This window comes from Moschus berezovskii, chromosome 22 (assembly GCF_049115385.1).
Source record: "Moschus berezovskii isolate FMDL1 chromosome 22, NW_MosBer_1.0, whole genome shotgun sequence".
NCBI lineage: Eukaryota > Metazoa > Chordata > Mammalia > Artiodactyla > Moschidae > Moschus > Moschus berezovskii.
In genome coordinates this window covers 348,415-367,048 of record NC_142481.1, presented here as the reverse complement: position 1 = coordinate 367,048, position 18,634 = coordinate 348,415, and the positions used below count along the sequence as shown (strand labels likewise).

General features: G+C 47.6%; 1 pseudogene across 1 annotated transcript; it reads left to right on the top strand.

Annotated features, from left to right (window-relative positions):
- Positions 1 to 2,538: 2,538 nt before the first annotated feature.
- ZNF544 (zinc finger protein 544) lies at positions 2,539 to 13,682 on the top strand (annotated as a pseudogene). The gene is made up of 4 exons (XR_016035867.1): positions 2,539 to 7,562; position 7,721; positions 7,847 to 7,930; positions 11,246 to 13,682. The product of XR_016035867.1 is annotated as a zinc finger protein 544 (transcript).
- Positions 13,683 to 18,634: the final 4,952 nt, after the last annotated feature.

Genomic DNA, 18,634 nt, shown 5'->3' with positions numbered 1-18,634 from the left:
AATACGGGAGCTCAACATTCGGTCCTACTGGAGCCCTGGGGGAAACTGTCCAACAAGACTTCCTGGGTCCAGGGGGCAACTGGGATGAAACAGTACACATGGACTACCCGGCGGACAGTGGACCTTGGCATGGGTCAGGTCTCCCATTCCTTCATGGTAATACCAGAATGCCCCTTTCCACTACTGGGCAGGGACTTGCTTACAAAAGTGGGAGCACAGATTTACTTTCTCCCGGAGGGAACTAAGGTCTTAGACCAGAATGGCAGACTCATCCAGATCCTCACCCTCCAGCTCGAAGATGAATACCGGTTATACCAGAGACCAGACCCGCCTCCTGCAGACCTGCAGGAATGGCTAACAGAGTTCCCTGAGTCCTGGGCTGAGACTGGAGGGATAGGGCTAGCCAAACGAAGGCCCCCCATTTACACAGATCTCAAACCAGGAGCAGACCCCGTTCGAGTCCGCCAGTACCCCATACCCCTAGAAGCAAAACAAGGAATTATGCCACATATCCGCAAGCTTCTAGCCCAAGGGATCCTCCAGCCTTGCCCGTCGGCCTGGAATACTCCCTTGCTCCCTGTCAAAAAGCCCAACTCCGGTGACTACAGACCAGTGCAGGACCTGCGAGAAGTCAACCGCAGGGTCATGGACATACACCCCACGGTGCCTAACCCGTATAATTTGTTCAGTTCTCTGTCACCACACCATCAATGGTACACTGTCTTAGATCTCAAAGATGCCTTCTTCAGCCTCCCGCTGGCCCCTAAAAGCCAGAACATCTTCGCCTTCGAGTGGTCCGACCCAGAAGAAGGAATAAATGGCCAACTTACCTGGACCCGGCTACCACAGGGGTTCAAAAACTCACCTACCATCTTTGACGAGGCCCTCCATGAGGACCTAGGTGAGTTTCGGCATTTACATCCCCAATTGACTTTGTTACAATATGTAGATGACCTCCTGGTTGCTGCTTAAGACTACCAGACATGCCTGGCCAGAACAAAAGACCTGCTCCATATCATAGGAGAATTAGGATATAGAGCCTCAGCCAAAAAGGCTCAGATCTGCAAACTGGAGGTCACCTATTTGGGGTATGTGTTAAGAGATGGGCAAAGATGGCTGTCAGAAGCCCGAAAAGAGACTGTACTTAAAATTCCCTCGCCGGATGACCCCTGAAAGGTCAGAGAATTTCTACGGTCGGCAGGATTCTACCGTCTATGGATTCCGGGTTATGCAGAGCTAGCCAGACCTTTATATGAAGGAACTAGAGACCGAGCCCCATTCAAATGTACAGAACACATGGAGGCCACCTTCGGGGCCATTAAAACAGCTCTGCTGTCCGCTCTGGCTCTGGGGTTACCAGACGTCACCAAACCCTTTCTCCTATATGTAGATGAGAAACAAGGAGTGGCGAAGAGGGTACTGATGCAACATTTCGGACCCTGGAGGCGCCCAGTGGCTTACTTGTCCAAACGATTGGACCCTGTGGCTGCCGGATGGCCTCCTTGTCTCTGAATGATAGCTGCGGTGGCCTTGATGGTGAAAGATGCTGATAAACTGACGCTGGGGCAAGAGTTACACATAACAACCCCCCATGCAGTCGAAAGCATCCTCAAACAGCCACCTGAGTGTTGGATCAGTAATTCTCAGCTGACTCATTATCAAGGTCTGAAGGAGCTGCTGTGATGACATTTAGAAAATCAGATTAGGGAAGCATGATGTCTCTGAAAACAACGTTGTGCCTGGGCAAAACATGCTTGAAAATAAGATGTTCTGCCAAGAGTCTGTACACAAAGCTCTGTGTTATGTACTTCTGAAAACAGGGAAGTGCGCCTTCTCCATAGCTGGATGAGGGCGGGCTTCTGGGCAGACTCTGTAGACGAGTGATGTCACAGCATGCTAGCCCCCTGTGTAACCAATCTGCTTGCTTAAAATGCAAAATTGTATCCATGTATGGTCACTGCAAGGAGATCCAACCAGTCCATTCTAATGGAGATCAATCCTGGGTGTTCATTGAAAGGACTGATGCTAAAGCTGAAACTGCAATACTTTGGCCACCTCATGCGACGAGTTGACTCACTGGAAAAGACTCTGATGCTGGGAAAGGTTGGGGGCGGGAGGAGAAGGGGACGACCGAGAATGAGATGGCTGGATGGCATCACCGACTGTGGACATGAGTTTGAGTGAACTCCGGGAGTTGGTGATGGAAAGGGAGGCCTGGCGTGCTGTGATTCATGGGGTCGCAAAGAGTCGGACACAACTGAGCGACTGAACTGAACTGACTGATGGTCATAGAAAGATTGCTGCTGCCCCTCCCTGCATTGCTGAATGGAAAGTATAAAATAAACCGCAACCTGTGTTGCGTAGATCTTTTTTCTCCTCTGGCTGGAGCTTTGTGTGTCTGTCTTTTGTGTTGTCTGTTTTGTCCATTTCGTTCGCAGCAAGGACTGCTGCTAAACCCCTCCAGAATTATTTTTCAGCAACCTACAACTCTTAATCCGGCCACCCTCCTGCCCAATCCAGACTTGGAGGCCCCACTGCATGACTGTACAGAAATCTTGGTTCAGGTACACAGGGTCCGTGAAGACCTAAAAGATCAACCTCTCCCAGATGCAGAGGCCATCTGGTACACTGATGGGAGCAGCTTCGTTCACTACGGACAAAGGTATGAAGGGGCCGCAGTCACTACGGAAAATGAGGTCATATGGGCTGAACCTCTACCTGCAGGGACATCAGCCCAGAGAGCTTAACTATTGGCTCTGACAAAGGCTCTCCAGCTGGGAAAGGGAAAAAATTAAATGTCATTACTGACAGCCGCTACGTGTTCGCCACAGCCCACATTCTCGGGGTGATATACCGCGAGCGAGGGCTATTGACAGCAGAGGGAAAGACCATTAAAAACAAAGATGAGATACTGGCTCTCCTGTCGGCCCTATGGTTACCCAAGATATTAGCCATCATCCATTGCTGCTACTGCTAAGTCGCTTCAGTCATGTCCGACTCTGTGCGACCTCATAGACGGCAGCTGACCAGGCTCCACCGTCCCTGGGATTCTCCAGGCAAGAACACTGGAGTGGGTTGCCATTTCCTTCTCCAGTGTGTGAAAGTGAAAAGTGAAAGTGAAGTCGCTCAGTTGTGTCCGACTAGTAACGACCCCATCGACTGCAGCCCACCAGGCTCCTCTGTCCAGGCGATTTTCTAGGCAAGAGTACTGGAGTGGCTTGCCATTGCCTTCTCCGCCCAGGACGCCAAAAAGCAGAAACTCGCACTTCAAAAGGCAACAACTTGGCTGACTAAACAGCCCGAGATATAGCCCTGGAACCAGTGCCGGTAGCCTCTCTGCAGCTGCCGGACCCCGGCAGCCCAGCCCTGCCTGACCTACCTACCTATACCACGGAGGACTTAGATTGGATAAAGAGCCTGCCTATGACTCAACAACTGGCCGATTGGTGGCGCGCTGCAGACTGCTCCCTGATACTCCCCGAGCAATTGGGAGAACAAGTGCTATGAAAGATGCACCGGGCCACCCACATGGGCACTCAAAAGATGCAAGATCTCGTCAGACACGCCAAGTTTACAATCAAAGGTGCCCAATCTAAGATAGAAGATATCGTGGCAAAGTGTCAGGCCTGCCAACTAACAAATGCCACTCATCACCCCTCCAACCCAGGATCCCGGGAACACGGGACGTGACCAGGCGCTTACTGGGAGGTAGACTTCACCAAGGTAAAGCCTGGTAAATATGGTTATAAATACCTGTTAATGTTTGTAGACACTTTCTCGGGATGGACAGAAGCCCTCCCAACTAAGCGCGACACGGCTCAGGTTGTAGTCAAGAAGCTACTGGAGGACAGTCTACCTTGGTTTGGGTTCCCTCTGCAGGTAGGATCCTACAACGGGCCTGCATTTGTGTCGAAGGTAAGCCAGGGATTGGCGGGAACGCTAGGGGCAGAATGGAAGTTATACTGTGCCTATAGACCTCAGAGATCTGGACAGGTAGAAAGGATGAATAGGATTCTTAAAGAAACCTTGACGAAACTAACCTTAGAAACTGGCGGTGACTGGGTGGCTCTCCTTCCCTTTGCCCTGTATAGGGTACGCAACTCCCCATACAAGCTGGGACTCATCCCCTTTGAAATTATGTATGGGATTCCCCCTCCCATTGTACCAAATCTAAAAGCAGAAGTATTGAGGGACATAGATGACCAAAAACTACTCTCTTCTCTCCGATCCCTGCAATATACCCATAGGGATGTATGGAAGAGACTGAAAGCACTGTATGAATCTGGGACACCTCCAGAGCCTCTCTGTTACTGGCCGGGAGATTGGGTGTACATGTGCCATCACTGCCAGTGGAGCCCAGATGGAAATGACCTTATCTAGTCGTTCTGACCACTCCAACCGCGCTAAAGGTTGACGGCATCGCCTCCTGGGTACACTACACCAACGTATGTCCGGCAGACCCCTTCGCCTTGAGAGAAGACTTCCTGCCCCAACGGAAGGCTGAGCCAAACCAAAACAACCCACTTGAGCTCAAAGTTCACAGACAACGATCTGGTTACTGGTTTTGCTTGCTCCACTTTCGGTAATGGCAGCAGCCTCACCCCACCAGCCTATGAACTTGACCTGGATGATCATCAGCACCACCACCGGAGAAATCGTCAACTCTACCTCTGCCATACACCCTAAGAACACCTGGTGGCCCCCACTGGAATTTGACCTCTGCCTCTTGGGAACAGGGTCTTCAGGAATATGGGACCCTCCGAGCTGTCCAGGTATGGACCCGGCTTGTCATTACTCGGGATGCGGAGGCCCTAGAATGGCCACGGCATTGAGAGAGACCCCTTTTTATGTTTGCCCAGGTGGGGGACAAAACAAAGAAAAGCTTAGGCGATGTGGGGGAGCAGACAAATTCTGTTGTGCTGAATGGGGATGTGAGTCGACAGGCACGGTCCCTTGGGGTCCCCCTACTAAAAGTGACCTAATTTCCTTAAGAAGGGTGTCGGGAGGACCTGGTCTGACAGGAGGCTGTGGCTGGGACCCGAGTCCCTGGGGCGGACCCTGCTATAAAAGCGAGGATGATCCAAAGAGGCCCGTCTGCAACCTGGTTACTCACCTTCACAACAGAAGGACAAAAATTCTCAGCTGGGAGGCTGGGCATTCATGGGGCCTGAGGTTATATCAATCCGGGTATGACAATGGGCTACTGTTTACTGTCAGGCTAAAAATAGAACCTATACAACAGGGCCGGCCCAGGCTCTTGGACCAAACATCATCCTAGCACCCCATTCACCCACCAGGGCGCCAGCATCTAATCTGTCAGCTACCCCTAGCCATGTCCCTCTGCAAAGCAGCACTAGTGAGCACTACCAGACAGAAAGAGCCCCCCTATTTGAAATGATAGCACCTTCCCGGTCTTAAACTATTCCCAGCCAGACTTAACTGACAAATGTTGGTTTTGTTATGATATCAAACCACCCTATTATGAGGGAATAGCTTTCCGAGGCAGCTATAATCAAACCAAAGACCAAAGCGCCTGCCGCTGGCAGCAGAAAGGAAATGTTAGACTCACCTTGCAACTGCTGGTGGGGCAAGGCGTCTGTGTAGGCCAAGTACCCCCATGCTATCAGCACCTCTGTAATGATACCCACGAAATCAACTCGACTGATTATCTGATACCCCCATGTGAAGGATGGTGGGCCTGCTCCTCAGGGCTTACTCCCTGCATACATGGCCAAGTACTTAACAAGACTAAAGATTTTTGTGTTCTAGTGCAGCGCGTACCTAGATTGTTTTACCATTCAGATGATGACCTCTACCGCCGATTGGGAGATTTCTCCTGACCAAAGAGAGAACCGATTACGGCCCTCACTCTCACCGTTCTATTGGTCCTTGGGGTAGCTGGGGCAGGGACGGGTGTATCCTCACTTGTTTTGCAGAACCAACATTATAATAGCTTAAGAGCAGCCATCGACCTGGACGTAAAAAGGTTAGAGAGCTCCATTAGTCATCTACAAGAGCCTCTAAGCTCATTAGCTGAGGTGGTTCTGCAGAACCGGAGGGGTTTAGACCTGGTGTTTCTACAACAGGGCGGCCTCTGTGCAGCCCTCGGAGAAGAGTGCTGCTTCTATGTAGACCACTCTGGTGTGGTAAGAGAGTCCCTGGCAAAAATAAGAGAAGGTCTAAATCAGAGAAAGAAAGAGAACAGTCTCAGAGTTGGTTTGAATCTTGGTTTAACTTTTCCCCTTGGTATGCTACTCTGATATCTTCCCTGATGGGACCTTTAATCATCCTGCTTCTGCTCCTCACTTTTGGGCCTTGTATATTAAATCGGCTGATAACTTTTGTAAAAAACCGCATTAATACCATCCAATTAATGGTTTTAAGGTCCCAATACTCGACGCTTAAGACAGAGGACTCACCTCCCCTTATGGGGGACCAGATAGAACTAAGTATAGACCCATGATGGGTCTTCTCGGGGACTTAAGAAGGGGGGAATGTAGAACTTAATGCTCCCTTAATGCATTTTTGCTTCTGTACTTTGCTTGCTGCTCACAGGAGCAAAGTTACTCCATTTTAGAAGTAGACGCCATCTTGGGTAGGGATTCCTGGAAAAACCACAACCCGGGAAACTCCCTCCTTAGGGCCAAGCAGAGAATAACAAGAAAGCCCCAGAATGAGCAAATTTAAAGAGTCCAATCAGAAAGCACCAAGTGCTCTTTAGGTAAAGGTCAACCAATCACTTCTAGGCTGATACAATAGTCGCTAACTCTTGCAGTACTTTCGCGCACAATATACTATATAAACCTCTGTATTTTGAGAGTCTGGACTCCTATCCGGATCCGCAGCATTGGTGATGGTAAGGGTCCCTGCTCGAGCTTGAATAAACCGACCCTTGTGCGTTTGCATTGGAAACTGGCTCCTGCGGTAGTTATTGGGATTGCACGACTTGGGCATAACACCTTCAGAAACAGGCAGCCACTCTGGCCCATTGACCCTCACCAAGACCACTCAGGAGGGCAGCTGAGAGTGTGCCCGTAAAGCACCAAAGACACCCTTAGATGGCTCACGTGTGGATTCACGAGGAAGCAACTGAGATCATGGCATTAGCTTCCTAGAAACACACCACAGCCCTGATTTGTCTCACGGCTGTGCTGACCCCTGATTTAGAGCATCCTCTTTGTCTGGTTTCCTATCTGATACTGTACAGAAGCTGGGGGTGAAGATCTCCAAGAGGGGTCCCCGTTGTTCCCAAAGCAGAAAATCAGGATCACCGATGCAACTAGCAGTAGATGGAGATACCCAGAGAAAAATAAAAACACCCTGGACCTGACTCTGAGTCTGATCTGAGCAAGGGGTTCTCTCTCCCCTGTGCTGTCCTATCCCCAGCTTCCTCATCAAGAAAGCAGGGCTCCATGGTAACACCAGTGATGTTTCAGCCAACTGTGAGCTTCAAGGATGTGGCTGTGACCTTCACATGGGAGGAGTGGGGACATCTGGACCTGGCCCAGAGGACAGTGTACCATGAAGTGGCTCTCGAGACCTGTAGTCACCTAGTCTCCCTGGTTAAGGCAGTCATTGCCCATCGCGAACCCAGGGCGCAGCTCATTTCAGGCACGCCTGGACTGGCCCAGAAGGTGCTGGAAGTGGGTCCCTTTGAGATGCAGGTCTGGGTATTGCTGCTTATCCCTCTTCCAGGGCAAGTCTATGGCTTGTGGTTCAGGGTGTGGGGGGTCTACTCGGGAGGATGGGGGCCCTTCCTAGTCCATCCGCATCTGACCCCAGGGGTGAGAGCTCTACCTGTCTCCCAGCAGAAGACCAAACCCTCTGTTTCTCCTCCATTGACCAGGACTTCTGCTCTCGAAACCAAATGTGATCTCCCAGCTGGAACAAGGGGAGGACCAATGGCAAGTGGAGCAGGGACCTCCCCAAGGTGAGAACAAGCCAGCAGCTCAACAGTTAAAGTCCAAGGAGCAGAGGCCGCTTGCAGGGAGTTTGCTAACGTGTTCTCTGCTGCCACCTCATGCCCACCATAGCAGCCGTGTCCTCCTCCATGTCAGGCTGTCTGCCCGGCCCACCCACGGAGAACACGTGTTGCTGTTGTCAACACACGTCTCACGCAGGAGTTCACTTCTGTCCCCGTCTCCCTGAGTCTTCACTCCTCTGCTGCCGTGTGTCATTCCCAGGTCCTCATGCCTCCTGTGTTCCTCCAACCCCTCATCATAACTTCCATCCAGGGTGGCAGCTCCTCAATCCTCCCCTTCCTGCTGGTCTTTGCTCTGCCATTTGGGTGTCCACCCGTCTTCCGTGTTGGACAGTCTCATGACTTTGGAATGATCCCAAGGGGTGGTGAGAACCCGTGCTTTCCAGGATTCTTACTAAATCACCATTCCTGGACCTGCTTTCCCACCTCCCCTCATCCCATAGGCCCACCGCCTACCCTGCATGTCAGCCTAATAGAAATTTTTTTTTTCTCTTAGAGCTATGTGGAAATATTAAAACAATTCTCATACCATACAGTTCATTTGTATAAAGCATGCAAAGTTTCTTGATACAGTTGCAGCTTGTGTATTTATCATCGTAGTTTATTTTAGAACATGGTCATCTCCCCGACTAATTGGGCTGCTTCTGACTTTTTTATGGTTCTGTTTTAACTGATAGACTTTGTTTTTTAGAACCAGTTTCATCCTTACAGAAAGTACAGGTTTTCTCTATGCCAGCCCTCCCCATGCAGTTTCTCCTACTATTAATATCTTACATTCAGTGGTACATTTGTTACAATCGATGAACTTACATCAATTAATTATTACCATCAGAGGTCAACAGTTTACGTTAGGTTCACTCTGGTGTTGTACATTTTGTGGGTTTGGACAAATATATGATGTTATATATCCACTGGTGTAGTGTACAGAGTAGTTCCACTGCCCCAAGAATCCTCCGTGCTCCACCTGTTCATCCCTCCCTCCACCCTAACTCCTGGAAACCACTGATTAATTTACTGTCTGTATAGTTTACTTTTCTAGAATGTCCTGTAGTTGGAATCATTCTGTACATGGTCCTCTGAGAGGCTGCTTTCGCTTATCAAAAACCAGCATGTATGTCCATCACACTACCTTCTGCCAGCCTAGAGGTATTTGATTTATCCCATGTGTTCCTGCTCCTTCTTACCCTGTAACTGTCATGTCTGCAGCCTCTATTGTTTCTTACTTGGAAGTCTTATCTACTTTTACTTACCCTTGGCACTCAAATTACATCGTTCTGAAGTCAGTTTACCAGCAGTGTCTTTCTTCTCTTCTACCCTAGACATTACTTTGTTGCTGACCCACACAGTCTGTCTTCCTTATTTCAAGATTCTCATGCAGATGCTGCTGTAGAATTTTAACCTTCTTTGCCCATTTTTTCAATAGCTAGGCATATCTTAGACATAGCTTAACCACACAAAGATTCCTTGCCTCCCCTTCATCCCCAGATACCCTTTCACTCCCCTTCATGAGGCTGCTGTTTCATTTGAAAACTTCTTCTCATCAGAGATTCCAAGGCAGCACCCCAAAGGAACACAGCAGGTCTTGGGAGGGAGGACAGTGTTGGTTGTGAGAGTGTTGGGCAGAGATTAGGGGTTTCCCCAAGAGGGAAAGGTCTGTGTTTGGTGCAAGGAAAACATCTTCCTGGAAGTTATACTCTGCCAAATGGAGGATGCTTGTTTCCTTGGCAGGCATGGGAGAAAGGAATGGGAACCTGGACAGAGGCCTTAATATTACTGGATGTGGGTGGCTACCCACCTAAAAAGGGCAGTTGTGTGGGCATAGTGACAAGTGAAGGGGGAATCAGGATACTCGGAGTGTCCTGAGCTGGGAGCCCATTGTACTCTTTATTAGAGGCCTACTACCAATGGCTCAGCAGTAAAGAATCTTCCTGCAAAGCAGGAGACTCGAGTTTGATCCCTGGGTTGGGAAGATCCCCTGAAGGAGGATCCCCTCCAGTATGCTTGCCTAGAAAATGCCATGGACAGAACAGCCTGACAGGTTACAATCCATGGGGTCTCAAAGAGTTGGACCTGACTGAACAACTGAGCACAGTATCTTCAACAGATGGAGGAATCCCTCTCATGACAGTAACAAGAATGGTGACATCATCAGAACCACGTATAGCATGGTGCCCTATGCACCAAACACTGTGGGAGACTCACAAACTGATTCCTTTTGGCCTCAAAGTAATCCTTGTTAGCTAAGCATTCTTATTCCTGGCTCACCACTAAGGATATGGGACCTCAGAATTTGTCAGCTGCTAGAGTCCACTGGCCAAGCACACTGCTTCTGGGACCCTGGTAATTTTCTGGGGAGTCTGTGGCATCAATTCTGGCATGGTTAAAGAGACCTTTTTTTCTCTGTGGGCAGCCTGAAGCAATGGTAGAAATGGTCCGTTAAGAATGTTAAGTCATCATTGGTATTTGGGATCTCATTTTAAGATCCAGCACCAGGAAATAGACTGAGTGTGAGTCATCACTTTGAGGCACATTTTAGGACCTTGTTTCCTGTGACTTCTGTAACAGATTGTCCGCTGGGTAACTTAAAACAACACACAATGATTCTCCCACAGCTCTGGAGGCTAGAAGTCACAATCAGCATCATTGGGCTGAAATCAGTGCACACAGGCCATTCTCCCTCTGGAGGCTTCATTGGAAAAGCTGTTCCTTGTTTTCTTCCAGGTTCTGGTGGCTGAGGGGATTCCTTGGTCAGTGGCTACATCACTTCAGTCTTTCAGGCCAGCACCTTCAATTCTCTGCTCTGTGTTCAGATTATCTTCTTTGTGTGTATCAAGTCTCCTTCTTCTTCCCTCTTATAAAAACACTTGTGATAACATTTGGGGCCCACCAGATAATCCCTGGGCTTCCCTGGTGGCTCAGATTGTAAAGAATCTGCTTGCAATGCAGGAGACCTGGGTTCAATTCCTGGGTTGGGAAGATCCCATGGAGAAAGGAATGGCTACCCATTCCAGTATTCTTGTCTGGAGAATCCATAGACAGAGGAGCCTGGTGGGCTACAATCCATCCAACACAACTGAGGGATTCACACACACACTGATTTCCTGTTTGCTGAACCATCCCTCCATTTCACATCCTGCATGAAATTACAGTCCATAAATTAGAAACAGACCCACAGATATATCTCTCATAATTGGAGGTCTGTTTCGTCTCACCCTCCCCTTCTAATGCATCTCCAGTAATTCAGGCCATTTGGATTTCTTTCAGACTGGAACAACACACTTGAAAGAGTCAGCTTCTGAAGAGGATATTGCTGTGGAAGGGCCATATTACCACATGGAAATGAAACACCATGTTCAGGAGGAGGGCCCTGGGTTGGTGTCATTAGGAGAAATGTACCATTGGCAGGACCAGCTAGGGAAGAACCAGAAGGACTCTCTGAATCAAACAGTACTCATCTCAGAGAGACATTTTGCTCAAGGTGGGAGTTGTGAGCCTGTGCTTAGGAAAAGTATGTCAGTTTAAGCCTTCTACCTCTGACATTGCCCACAAGAACACATTTCCATAAGCTCAACTCATAGGGTAAAAAGTTGAAACAGAACTCAGTTTTCATTAATCATTAGACTGGGCTGATCTGAAGCCCTGTGAAGATTGTCAAAGTGCAAGAGCCTTCTGGCAGATTATTTACTTGAATAAACTTGCAGATTTTGAAACAGGAAATAAAAAGCCTTATGATTATACTAGTCAGTAGTGACTCTTTCAACTATGGTACCTCCTTTCGTTTTCTTAATAGAATTTTTTCAGCAGAGAACAGCAAAGATGGTAAGAACTATGGAAACATTAATCATAGCTTGTCTCTTAATGAACACAAGCCAATGCATTTGGAGAGTCAGTGCAAATGTGACAGATTCCTTGTACAGACTGAAATCAGTCATCCTGGAGAGGCACTATTCAGATATGAGGAGGACTGTGATGCCTCCCACATGGCCTCATCTTTACTAACTGTGACATCATTCAGACTGGAAAGAAGCCATATGAATGTAATTAGTGTGCAAGGTCTTTCAGCCATTGCTCTAAGCTTGTACACCAGAGAACACACATTGGAGAAAAGCCCTATGAATGTACTCAATGTAGAAAGACTTTCAGCCAGAGCTATGACCTTGTTGTACACCGGACAACTCACATGGGAGAAAAACCCTACAACTGTGTAATCAATGTGGGAAATCCTACACCCAGAGTTCCAAACTCATAAGGTATCAACGAACTCACGTTGGAGGAAAACCATATAAATGTCATGAATGTGGAAAATCTTTCAGGTGGAACTCTAACCTTATTGTACATCAAATAATTTATACTGGCGAGAAAACTTATGAGTACGTTCATTGTGGAAAGTCCTTCAGTCAGAGCTCTGACTTTGACTCACACTGGAGAGAAATCCTGTGAATATAACCCTATGAATATAGTGGTAAATCCTTCATTTGAAGCACTTAACTTATTAGGCATCTGTGAATTCACACTGGAGAGAAGCCATATAAATGCAGGCAGTGTGATAAAGCCTTCAGTGGGACCTCTCACCTTACTGAACATCAGAGAACTCATACTGGAGAGAAACTATTTGTCATCAGCGTGGGAGAGGCTTCACTGGGAGCTCTCACCTTCTTTCACATTAGAGAATTCATTCTGGAGAGAAACCGTATGTGTGTAACAACTGTGGGAAGGCTTTTTGGCAGCGAACTCAGCTTGTGCATCAGTGAACACATACTGGAGAGAAAACTTATGAATGCAGTCACTGTGGCAAAGCTCTCAGCCAAAGGTCTCCACTCTGTGCATCAAAGAATGCACACTGGAGAGAAGCCCTGTCAGAGTGACCTGTGTTAAAGTCTTTAGTCAGAGGTAGCAGCTTATTGAACATCAGAGAACACATACTGGAGAAAAGCCCTAAGAGTGCATGGACTGTGGGAAGATCTTCAGTGATCTGTCATCCCTTACAAAACACGAGAAAACACACACTGGGGAAAAACCCTATGAATGTAAGCATTGTGAAAAGGCCTTTAGCCAGCGATTTCAGAGAAACCATACTGGAGAGACCCTATGAATGTAAAGAATGTGGGAAAGCTTTCAGTTATAATACATCCTTGATTCAACATGAGAAAAGTCACAGGGAAGAAAGCCTGTGAATAATCAAGATGAAAAAGCTCACTGCCAGACTTGCTTTACTAGACATCAGGTGACCAAGGTATGACTCTTTGTAGTCTAATGACTGCAGGCATCAGAATTGCTTGGAGTGTGTGAGTCGAAAGTGCACATTACCAAGCTTACCCTGAGCTTACTAAATCAGAATATCTAGCAGTAAAACTCGGGAGCCCACAGTTTCCAAAAGCAACATGAAGGACTTGTTTGTACACTAAAATATATTTAGTTCTGCAGTTAGGTGAGAAGCTATGAACATGATCACTGATGAAAAACGTTGTCAGAGCTCTCAGCAGGAATTAGAAAACACAGAATGAAGCTGTACCCACCAGATAATCGTTTGTAGTCCAAACAGCCACCCAATCTCAATCAGACAGTGTCCCAGTAACACATTCCTGGAAATGATAGTGAACTGAAAAATATTCTTGACACAGAGCTCCAAACATTCCACCTAAGAAGAAACCATCACATGAGGAAGATAGTGTTACAGATGAAATTTGGGGCCAGCTATGGTCAGTGACTCACTGGAAAAGACTCTGATGCTGGGAGGGATTGGGGGTGGGAGGAGACGGGGACAACAGAGAATGAGATGGCTGGATGGCATCACCAACTCGATGGACATGAGTTTGAGTGAACTCCGGGAGTTGGTGATGGACAGGGAGGCCTGGCGTGCTGTGATTCATGGGGTCGCAAAGAGTCGGGCATGAGTGAGCGACTGAACTGAACTGAACTGATGGTCAGTGTAAACCAGCAATAAAAAACAAATTGAAGGAATACTAAGGATGGGAAGTTTCATAAAATGGTTTTTATTGGAGTTAAAAGTAGACTCAGTTTTTTGGGGATTCCATTGTGCTCTTTCTTGCTCAGTTAGGCTGACTAATCAGAAGTGAGTCCACAGCAATATGAAAAATGTCAAATGAAGTGAAAACAGGACCAAAAGCAGTATGTATGCAAAATATTACAGCTCATAAAAATTTGTACACAGATGGTTGATTAAGGTCAACTCAGCAACACATTAAAAAACAGTATATTTGTGTGTGCTTAGTTGTGTCTGACTCTGCAACCCTGTGAATTGTAACCCACCAAGCTCCTCTGTCCATGGGATTTTCCAGGCAAGACTACTGGAGTGAGTTGTCATTTCCTTCTGCAGGGGATCTTCCTGACCTAGGGATCAAACCCGTGGCTCCTGCATTGGCAGGCAGGTTTGTTTGTTTGTTATAACCACTGAGCCACCTGGGAAGCCCTCCATAAAAAAGACTGAAATGTAAATCTGCAATGGTGAAGCAAGTAGGAGAGGCGTTAATTGCAGGTTGAGTGAGGTGACAGCACCTGGAGGTGCAGAGTGGGAAAGGTTGAAGTCAGGAACTTGTAAAGAGGGGTACTGCAGCAGTGGAGGTCACAGCCGCCCCGGCAGAGCTATAGACAAGTGGAGCAGGAAAGTAGGGTTCACTGAAGGACTATCCGTGAAACTCCAGATTTTCTCCTCTTAGGTATCTGGCTGTGGGCCAGCAAAAAGGGAGAGAATGAGTTATGTTCTGACAAAGGGGAAAACAGTTCTGAGGGACTAGGGAATCTGCTGTATTGTGCTTCAGAACAAGAGCTTCCTTATTTTGCCATTCCAAGGACCTTCATCATCATTGTTAGTTCTTCCCCTTTTCATCCCAAAGCAAAGTGTGCCATTAACCAGCCCCACCCATCTGGGGAGCTTTTCTTTGCCTTCTCACGTTGTTATTTAGTTGCTAAGTCATGTCTGACTCTTTGCCACCCCATGGACTTTATCACTCCAAGCTCCTCTGTCTCGCCCTTTGGGAATCACACAAGGATGCCTGTGGGGGGCGGGGAGGAATGGAAGGACAGCAGCTGCTGTGTACACATGAGTGCTTCAGCTCCTGTTCTGGGAAGGGTTTCACCCTTTTCATAAATCAAAGCAGACACTTCAGGGGCCAGGAAGCAGGCTCACTTGAAATAGGAACCTGAGACCTTTCTTCCCAAATGGTTCTCATATCCAGAGGCCAGTGGTTCCAAATTGGAACATGCATAAGACACACATGAAAGCAAGTGTTAGAATTACAGCTTGCTGGGCCAGTCTTTTTAATTAGTTAATTATTTGGCTACGCCAGATTGTAGGTGCATCGGGTGAAATCTTTGATACTGCAACATATGGGGTCTTTATTTTTTCTAAGTTGCGGCAGGCAAAATTTTAATTGTGGCATATGGGATCTGGTTCCCCAACCAGGGATCGAACCCAGGCCTTCTGCATTGAGAGCACGGAGACTTAGCCACTGGACCATCAGAGAGGTCCCTGGACCCACTTTAACATTGTAAAGACTAATCTCACAATTGTATATCCGTATATCTATTTCATTTTTGTTGGTTTCACTTACGTTTGCGGGTTATTTTTTAAAATCCCCTAAATATGGCAGCCCACTCCAGTATTCTTGCCTAGGAAATCCCATGGACAGAGTCTGAGCCTGGTGGGCTACAGTCTGTGGGGTTGCAAAGAGTTGGATGCAACTTAGTGACTGAGCACACAAATACAGGAGACCCAGGTTCAGTCCCTTGTGTGGAAGATCCCCTCAAGAAGGGAATGGCAATACACTTCAATATTCTTGCCTGGAGAGTTCCATGGACAGAGGAACCTGGCAGACTACAGTCCTTGGGGCAGCAAAGAGTCAGACATGACTGAGAAACTAACCTAAACACAAAATGCCACACCTGTGTTACATATGACCCAGGGGCTCCTTCTAACAGAAGTCCATTCTTCCTGCTTTTAAACAGAGAGATCTGAAAATATTGCTGAATATATTTTTGATACAACCAGCAGTGGAACTGTTGGGGGTCCACAAGGCCATTCCCACATCAGGATACTTTCTAGAGGCATTCATGAGACTCAGGATATAGTTTCGCTCATGGCTGAGATTTACGGCAGTGGTGTTACAGGGATGCGCAAGCAGTTGGATCATAAGGGAAAAGGCAGGCGAACTCTGGGTGAATCTGTGTGCAGCTCTCAACACTGTGCTTCCCCTGAGGGGTCATACAAAGCCCAGCAGGCACCAGGCAAGCAGACACCTGCCCAGCAAGTACCACGATCCAGACCCCCAGGAGGCCAGCAGATGCTCAGTGTGAATGACATTGTCTCCACAGTCCAGGCACAGTACAGACAGCACTAAAGGCCAAGTTCCTGGAGGCCAGCCAGATTTCAGGCTTGCACGTGTTCAGCGTGTATGCTGAGTCGCTCAGTTCAGTTCAGTTCAGTCGCTCAGTCATGTCCGACTCTCCACGACCCCATGAATCACAGCACGCCAGGCCTCCCTGTCCATCACCAACTCCTGGAGTTCACTCAAGCTCATGTCCACAGAGTCGGTGATGCCATCCAGCCATCTCATTCTCCGTCATCCCCTTCTCCTCCCGCCCCCAACCTTTCCCAGCATCACAGTCTTTTCCAGTGGGTCAACTCGTCGCATGAGGTGGCCAAAGTATTGCAGTTTCAGCTTTAGCATCAGTCCTTCCAATGAACACCCAGGATTGATCTCCTTCAGAATGGACTGGTTGGATCTCCTTGCAGTACAAGGGACTCTCAAGAGTCTTCTCCAACACCACAGTTCAAAAGCATCAATTCTTCGGGGAACAGCCTTCTTCACAGTCCAACTCTCACATCCATACATGACCACGGGAAAAACCATAGCCTTGACTAGACGGACCTTTGTTGGCAAAGTAATGTCTCTGCTTTTTAATATACTATCAAGGTTGGTCATAACTTTCCTTCCAAGGAGTAAGCGTCTTTTAATTTCATGGCTGCACTCAGCATCCGCAGTGATTTTGGAGCCCCAAAAAATAAAGTCTGACACTGTTTCCACTGCTTTTCCATCTATTTCCCATGAAGTGATGGGACCAGATGCCATGATCTTAGTTTTCTGAATGTTTAGCTTCAAGCCAACCTTTTCACTCTCCTCTTTCACTTTCATCAAGAGACTTTTTAGTTCCTCTTCACTTTCTGCCATAAGGGTAGTGTCATCTGCATATCTGAAGTTATTGATATTTCTCCCAGCAATCTTGATTCCAGCTTGTGCTTCTTCCAGCCCAGCGTTCCTCATGATGTACTCTGCATATAAGTTAAATAAGCAGGGTGACAATATACAGCCTTGACGTACTCCTTTTCCTATTTGGAACCAGTCTGTTGTTCCATGTCCAGTTCTAACTGTTGCTTCCTGACCTGCATACAGGTTTCTCAAGAGGCAGGTCAGGTGGTCTGGTATTCCCATCTCTTTCAGAATTTTCCACAGTTTATTGTGATCCACACAGTCAAAGGCTTTGGCATAGTCAATGAAGCAGAAATAGATGTTTTTCTGGAACTCTCTTGCTTTCTCCATGACCCAACGGATGTTGGCAATTTGATCTCTGGTGCCTCTGCCTTTTCTAAAACCTGCTTGAACATCTGGGAGTTCACGGTTCACATATTGCTGAAGCCTGGCTTGGAGAATTTTGAGCATGACTTTACTAGCATGTGAGATGAGTGCAATTGTGCAGAAGTTTGAGCCGTGTCTAAATCTTTGAGACCCCCGGACTGTAGCCCACCAGGCTTCTCTGTCCACAGGATTCTCCAGGCAAGAACACTGGAGTGGGTTGCCATGCCCTCCTCCGAGGGATCCTCCCGGCCCAGGGATTGAACCCACGTATCTTACATCTCCTGTCTTGGCCGGCGGGTTCTTTATCACTGGCACCACCTGGGAAGCTCAGGCTTGCACACAGGATCTTCTAAAACTTGCAGCCTCAGGCCTGCTGTGTCAATCCATTTTTCTCAAGCCTTCCTGTCTCTTTAAACATTAATACAGCTAGCGGTATTTACAGTATCTGTTCCACTAAACTGTTTAAACTGCAGTTCTGGGGGCTTCCCCGGTGGTCCAGTTAAGAATCTGCCTTGCAATGCAGGAGACACCCATTCCATCCCTGACCCAGGAACATCCCACATGCTGCAGGGCAGCTAAGCCCATGCACCCTGTAGCCACGCTCTTCAACAGGAGAAACTACTGCAGTGAGAACACCCTGGACCACAACGAGAGAGTATGCCCCACTCGCTTCAACTAGAGGAAAGCTCACAAACAGCATTGAAGACCCAGTGCAACCAAAAATAAACTGCAGCTATGAAGCTTGTTTTAGAAAAGGCAGAGGAACTGGAGATCAAATTGCCAACATCCATTGGTTCATTGAAAAAGCAAGAGAGTTCCAGAAAAACATCTATTTCTGCTTTGTTGACTATGCCAAAGCCTTTGACTGTGTGGATCACCACAAACTGTGGAAAATTCTGAAAGAGATGGGAATACCAGACCACCTGACCTGCCTCTTGAGAAATCTGTATGCAGGTCAGGAAGCAACAGTTAGAACTGGACATGGAACAACAGACTGGTTCCAAATAGGGGAAGGAATACGTCAGTATATTGTCACCCTGCTTATTTAACTTATATGCAG